Raw genomic sequence first — 7,185 nt, 5'->3', positions numbered from 1 at the left:
GGCCAGGGGGGGGCTTCAGGGGGGGGGCCTCCAGGGGGGTCACACCAGGCCGGCCCCGCTGACCCGGACACCGGGCCAATAAGCCAACCGGCACAAAGGGTCATTCTTCATATGGCATAAATCTGTAATGTTTCAATCCGAGGGGAGAACAGGAGCGCCGGGCGCCAGGAGAGGGCGGGTTCCTCTGTACTGAGGGACACACGGCACGGACACAGGGCCCTGTTCCTCTGTACTGACGGACACACGGCCCTGTTCCTCTGTACTGACGGACACACAGCCCTGTGTCCTCTGTACTGAGGAACAGGGCCCTGTGTCCGTCTGTACAGAGGAACAGGGCCGTGTGTCCGTCTGTACAGACGGACACACGGCCCTGTGTCCGTCTGTACAGAGGAACAGGGCCGTGTGTCCGTCTGTACTGACAGACACAGGGCCCTGTGTCCGTCTGTACAGAGGAACAGGGCCGTGTGTCCGTCTGTACTGACGGACACACAGCCCTGTTCCGTCTGTACAGACGGACACAGGGCCCTGTGTCCGTCTGTACAGAGGAACAGGGCCGTGTGTCCGTCTGTACAGAGGAACAGGGCCGTGCGTCCGTCTGTACTGACAGACACAGGGCATGTGTGTGGCTAAATGCACTCTGTGGAAATCAGGCCAGGGCCTTTTCTGTTGTGTCATTTGTTAGCCAAAGTACATAAAACTACGAAAGTGAAACAAGGTAATCAAACGAGTTCTCATACATTAAACGACGTAAAGTGTGCCTGAAAAAGCACCGTACCTTAATTACATTTTATTTTTATAGCCCTTAATCAAAGTTACGGCGTGAAGGGGCCACTTTATAGGATACCCCCTAACCAGAGGAAGGCAAGGAAAACCTCACCAGACAACGCGCGGAAGCCTCGAACACGAAGAGGGATGGCTCCTTCCAGGGACGTCTGGCAACGCAAGAGGTGGCCAACGGGGCAGCTATAGAGCATGAACAAAAAGCAGAAACAAAAGGTAACGTGAGATTAAGTTATTCACAAACAGTCGAGTCAGAAATGAGTTCAATACTTCCCATTGATATGGAACTAATTTTACACCGTGGGTCGCTCCAGTCCAACAGAAGGTCCAGAAGCTCTTTCCTCTTTCTGAACGTGTCGAGGTGTCTATCACGCGTGAAACTAGCGTTTGTTTCTTTAACTCTTTGCGCCGTGCCTCTCTGACTCTAATGACATAACGCTGCAGGCGCTGGGAGTCTCTCTGCTTCTCTGCTTTTATTATTTCATTTTATTTTATGTGCCCGTTCGAGAACAGCAGCCCTTCACACCGAGTTCAGCCGGAAAAGGCAGTAAAGGGACGCGGGCGCGACCGCCAGTATTTCATAATTAATAGGTAGCAGAGCGGCGTTGGGAACGGCTCCGGCGGCTGGCGTAAAAAGGTCAACAATGTATAAAAGTGATCATTCATCAGAATGATTACCAATAAAAAGGCTAAATAAAACGGAGAAAAAAAACTGCGTGCCCCGAGCGTTATTCCTGCGGCTCGGCTCGTAAAAAGCAGGGATTGAAATATGCGTTGGGGTCTTTTTATTATGATTTTATTTTGGGATTGCTGTGTTTGGAGGAGCGACCAGGCGGGCGTGTGATCTAGAGTGTAGCTGCGGTGGTCCCCCCCCCCCCCCCCCCCCCGTCCACCTGTGAGCAGGCGGTAAATTACTGGCTGGGACTAATTGTCCGTGTCCGTGGTATTACTGTAAACCCAGAGCTGTGCTAACTCTATTGTCAGATACTTCATCAAGACCACCACATTTATTTCCCTGTGCTCGCTCACAGGGGTGGTGGGTGGTGGGTGGGGGGGGGGGTGGGGGGGGGGGAGAGAACCACCGCAGGATTGCAGAGTAATTGGATCTTATTTTTTTTAATGCATCTAAATTTAAACCAAGGATACATATTGAGGGGCTGGCATGGCGCAGAATGATAACAGTAATGATATCAGCCCCCCCCCCCCCGAGCGCTGGGCTGTTCCTGCAGCCTGGGCAGCAGCAGTCATTTGTCCCAGCCCCAGATGTTGCCAGGGGTGACCCAACCTGGGGGGGTAGGGTGCCATTACGCCAATCAAGCCCCGGCTACTGCCTGATCAGTCGCAGGCCTCGGCCCGAGTGGGGTTAAGACCCTGTACCTCCCACACACGTTTACGCACACGCACGCACTCACACGCACACGCACACGCACACACACACACACACACACACACACACAGGGCAGCCAATAGTGCAGCAGTTGAGCGAGCCAGTGGAACACGGCAATTGATATAATAAATTGAAGAAAAATGTGACACTTTGGGAAACGTTGAGGGTAGTTAGTCGCATTGGAGAAACATTTACTATTTATCCGAAGTGGGTTAACCTGAACTCGGATGGTTGGCATTAAGGAGCAGTTCCTCCTCAGAAACTCATCCCTGCTCGTTGACCACATAGGCTTCTTCTGCTGTTATTATTTTGTGGAGAAATTGTATGAAATGTTGATCATGACCCAAGACCAACGATGGGAACCCAAGACCATCATCTCACCCCGTGAGGTCATCTCTCTGCCACTGCCCAAGAATAACAGGGGCTGCTCAACATGTTTAGAACACAATAAGAACTGGACATTCATCACATTCGGTCATAAGGCTATTCCAATAAAAGATTGAAATAATTAGCGTTTGTATTCGCCACAAGCGCCAACACCGCGTTGGGTCGCAGGGGTCCGGCAAGTCCCAAAAAGAGTCCCACGTTATAAAAACACCATCTCACCATCATGAGAGATGGAAGCTAGGAGGAGCTCATCACACACACGCCTTGTGAATTATTTAGCAGGCTGGAGAAACTCAAGAGCTCCAGCATGACTCAAGACCTGGGCCTGCCTGCTTTTTCCTCTCCCCGGGCTGGCTGGTCTCAACACAAACACGGCGTCTCTAATTGAGGAGAAAGGGACCTAATTAAAATAAATTAATTGTGTTAATGTGTTTCAAGTCGTTTTTGGATACAACAAGTGAAACATGGTTGATATGTGTGTGTGGGCCGCGGCTAATGAGCCAGGGGGGTTTGCAGTCATTCTGAGTGTTTGCATTGTTAAATGGGAGCCATGCCCTTGGTCTAACTGAACACCTCATTAGTAGCCATGGCGCATTAATAACAGGGGTTTTCCATGATACAGATGGGTTCTTCAGGGATAAACATGCACCACCATGTCTGTGGGGAGGATGGGGAAGCTGTTTAGCAGCTGGGGATGGGGGGGATATATAAACCGGGAGCGGAGTAAAGGTCTGTCTTTAAGTGCTAGGAGAGTGTTTTTTATATACAGGTTAGCTAGGCACGATGCGTATGTCGTCACTCTATTATCAAACGCGTATAACGCTAATCTACAGTGGAAAACTCATCCAGCCAGACTCACTCAGCTAGAGCCCCTTCTCTGCCCCCCCCCCCCCCACACGATAGAAAAACCAATGCAAAATCAGCTCAGGCATTTTTTTCTCTCTCTTCTTTTCCCCCACCGGCTTTTGTTTTGTCCTCGGTGTATGAAAATGGTTAAGAATCCCATGGGTGAGTGAAAACGATCCTTCCACTCCAGCCTCCTGCTCTAAGTCAGCCAAAACATTCCAGACTTCAAAAGGTGGCTTCGCCTTCCACCACCAGCGCCGCCATTCCCCGCCCGACCTCAGCAGGCCCCGCGGGAGACTTTTGGTTATTTGGATAAATTAATTCCTGGAGTCTGCCCACGTCCCAAAAACAACCACCTACCTGACAGCAAATTTGTCCAAACTTAAAAAAAAACTTTAAAAGTTTTTAGAAAATGGGCCATGTCAAAAACTCCAACCGAAAAATATGTTTTTGGAAATGTAGCCGATATAGCAACTGACTGTTTGATAACTAATCAACCACATTTTGTTAAACAATATTAATAAAAAAAACACATTTAATATTATTTAAATGAGTATGGTGTACGTCAATCGGGCCTTTAATCAAGGAGAACATTTACAAGATGGAGAGCCGAAATACACAGCGTCATCATCATGCATGTAATGTAGTAACCAAACCACCGCATAAATACATGTAGGGATTAAAATAACACAACTGGAGACTCTCCCTTACCCGCCAAACATTACTTTTTTCCTCTTGAAGACCGAAAATAAAATAAACCCAGAGAAAACAAGAGGTTGTGGAATCAAAAGAAGGGGGTTGGGGTGTGTGTGTGTGTGTGTGTGTGTGTGTGTGTGTGTGTGTGTGTGTGTGTGTGTGTGTGTGTGTGTGTGTGTGTGTGTTTGGGGGGAGGGGGGGAATGCTAACATGAGGGAATTATGCAAACAGATGAAGACAATCCAGTATTAATGTTCCACAACCATTTTTTTCAGGCGCTCTGAGAGCCGTCCAAGGACACCATGGGGAGGAGACCGTGGAACCCCCCCCACCCCCCCAGTAATTGGTCTGAGCAAGTTACTTCAAAAGTGAGAGACAGACTTGGAGGGGGAGACCCTCACTCAGAAGTGTCTTATGGAAAAGCTGAACCACATGTACAGTAGTGAGGGAGGTGTGTGTGTGTGTGTGTGTGTGTGTGTGTGTGTGTGTGTGTGTGTGTGTGTGTGTGTGTGTGTGTGTGTGTGTGTGTGTGCAGGAGTAGCCTGTCGTATTATTTATTGCCGGCAGACGTCTGGAGTTATTAGAGAGCGTAGTGGACCGCTGAACCTGTGAAGCTTTTCGGTCGCTATCATTGTTACACAGAATACATTTACAATTGTTTAATCTATGTTCATCCATTTTAGAAGATGACATCCTAATAAGGAATGGACACAAGGTTTTCATAATAGTATCTTGCTTGGAGCAGTTGATAATGCAAGAGATGTGAAATATGAGAAACACAATATAGGTATAGGTAAATAAAAGGTTAAAGGTCATTCAAATGATTAACCTATTAATGGAGGCGCAGAAATGCGATAGCCTAGCCTCTGTCATGCATGTCAGCAAATTGGAATGCAATGTACAGCACTAAGGGTTTTAATAATGTATTATTAGTAGTAGCATTACTGTTATTATTTCAACGGAGATGCAAAAGTCACCGGAGAGAGAGAGAGAGAGAGAGAGAGAGAGAGAGAGAGGGACAGAGGAGACAGAGGAGAGGGAGAGGGGAGAGATGAGATGAGAGGAGAGAGAGAGAGAGAGAGAGAGGAGAGAGAGAGAGAGAGAGAGAGAGAGAGAGAATAACATCTGTGTAACTTCCTCAGTTCAGCAGTACTGATCGGTGAGCCGTGGACCTCCAGTCCAAACCCTATAAGTTAGCATAACATTTCCACTAGCCTGGAGGACCCAGATTCAGTCCTGGCCGGATTCAGAAACCTGTTAGACAGATCATCCCTGAACCAGGTGCACAAACACCCCAGCGTCTCGGATGGAGTGCTGAGCGGCGCGTGTAAAGGCCCGCTGACGTTCTGGACATTTTGTACTGAGCGACACGGAGGGACATCAGAACACAAGACTTCTCTTCTGGGATTAATCCCCCGTGTAGTAGGACTACGGTCCAGCGCTAACACAAGCTACCGTGTGGTTTTGTCTGCAGTGTAATGATGATGATGATGACCGCGTACCTTTGACACAACACGTCTGCCCCAGTGGGGAGCCACGGCGATACATCACGGGGAAAGGGTCAGAGTCTGCAGGGGAGAATTAAGACAAACTGTAATACCAGTGAATGGGAAAACAGAGAGAGTGTGTGTGTGTGTGTGTGTGTGTGTGTGAGAAAGAAAGAGAGACAGAGAGAGAGAGAAGGAGAGGGGAGAGAGAGAGAGAGAGAGAGAGTGTGTGTGTGTTTATGTGTGAGAGAGACAGACAGACAGACAGACAGAGAGGGAGAGAAAGAGAGAGAGGGAGAGAGAGAGGGTGGGGAGAGAGAGAGAGAGAGAGAGAGAGAGAGAGAGAGAGAGAGAGACAAAACATTCTTCCTGTATATAGGGTAGAACATATTTGCTTCAGCCAAAATAAAAAAACATTCATTTTTAACCCGTTATCAATCACTGTCAGAAGTGGCGCACAGCGAAACAGGGAAATAATTAGATAGAAAAATGAAGGCAGCCGAAGGCAGGATGAATGAATACATTGTCTAGCCTGTATGATGTAAAGGATTCATTTTTTCCTTCTAAATGCTCTTTGTGTATATCTTGTGGCTTCAGGGCTCTAGCCCTACAGGTAACATAACAACGTCTGTTTATAGACTGTCCATGTTTGGCTACAATCATATGAATCATTTGTAAAGCACATGACCAGCTTATTGGGGGGGGTTAAAAAAACAATAATTCAAAAGAAATACCTGAATTGAATGTGAGGATTCAAATAGCCTACAATGATGACAGATGTTGACACTGACTGCAGAGTGCAAGCTTGTTTCATTCGTTCAATTTTAGCGCATTGATTTTCCTGTGTCTCATTATGAAAGAACGCCTGTTCGTTTGAGAGCCATCAAACACCACCGGGGTGGCCCCGCCCCCTTTGCTGGGAGACCCAACGCCACGCTGTCAATCAACAATGTCAACGCATGTCAGTCACAACACACATCCTTAAAGAGAGCAATGCTGTTCTAATGACCTGTTGTATGTATGTACCCTGTTCAGGAGCCGGTCGAGATGACAGAAAGCTAGGTTAACACGCGATATTGACAGTGGCCCTACCTTAAATGGTCTCGCTGTCACCGGATGCAACAAGTTTCAATGTCAGTTCCAGCCGGTGACTTGGGTGTCTCAGACGTCTAACTATATCGTTATTTTGTTTTTTAATTGGTTCCAACCATAATGAGACGTGTATTTATTAAATATCTGTTCGTTCTTTGGAAACACGTGTGAGGTTGTCTCCGCCGCACTGTGTCGGTACCGGAACCGGTGTGCGTGCGTGCGTGCGTGTGCACGACGGTCATCACGCGGCGCGTCATATTGACAGCATTTAATTTTTTGTTTCAAAACTGCCTTTCCGTTAGTTTGAGGAATCCTTATTTTCTTTCTTAATTTAGTTAAGTGGCTTATGACATGAAAATACATAAAACGTTTTCATACATATATTCGTTTTAATATATAACCTATTTTTTTCAGAATTAAGCAGGCAATAAATCAAGAATAGCCTTATTTATCCCTTCACTCTTAAAGGAAATTGAATAATATATAATCCCTCTCTCTCTCTCTCTCTCT

General features: G+C 47.2%; 1 long non-coding RNA gene across 1 annotated transcript; it reads right to left on the bottom strand.

The window, feature by feature from the left end:
* Positions 1 to 901: 901 nt before the first annotated feature.
* LOC130379006 (uncharacterized) lies at positions 902 to 6,848 on the bottom strand. The gene is made up of 3 exons (XR_008895059.1): positions 6,676 to 6,848; positions 5,599 to 5,664; positions 902 to 963 (listed from the first exon to the last, which is right to left on the bottom strand). It is a non-coding gene; the product is annotated as an uncharacterized LOC130379006 (long non-coding RNA).
* Between the last annotated feature and the right edge of the window lie 337 nt (positions 6,849 to 7,185).

Source organism: Gadus chalcogrammus, unplaced genomic scaffold, assembly GCF_026213295.1.
Source record: "Gadus chalcogrammus isolate NIFS_2021 unplaced genomic scaffold, NIFS_Gcha_1.0 GACHA141, whole genome shotgun sequence".
NCBI classification, from domain to species: Eukaryota; Metazoa; Chordata; class Actinopteri; order Gadiformes; family Gadidae; genus Gadus; species Gadus chalcogrammus.
This window is presented reverse-complemented; position numbering and strand designations above follow the sequence as displayed.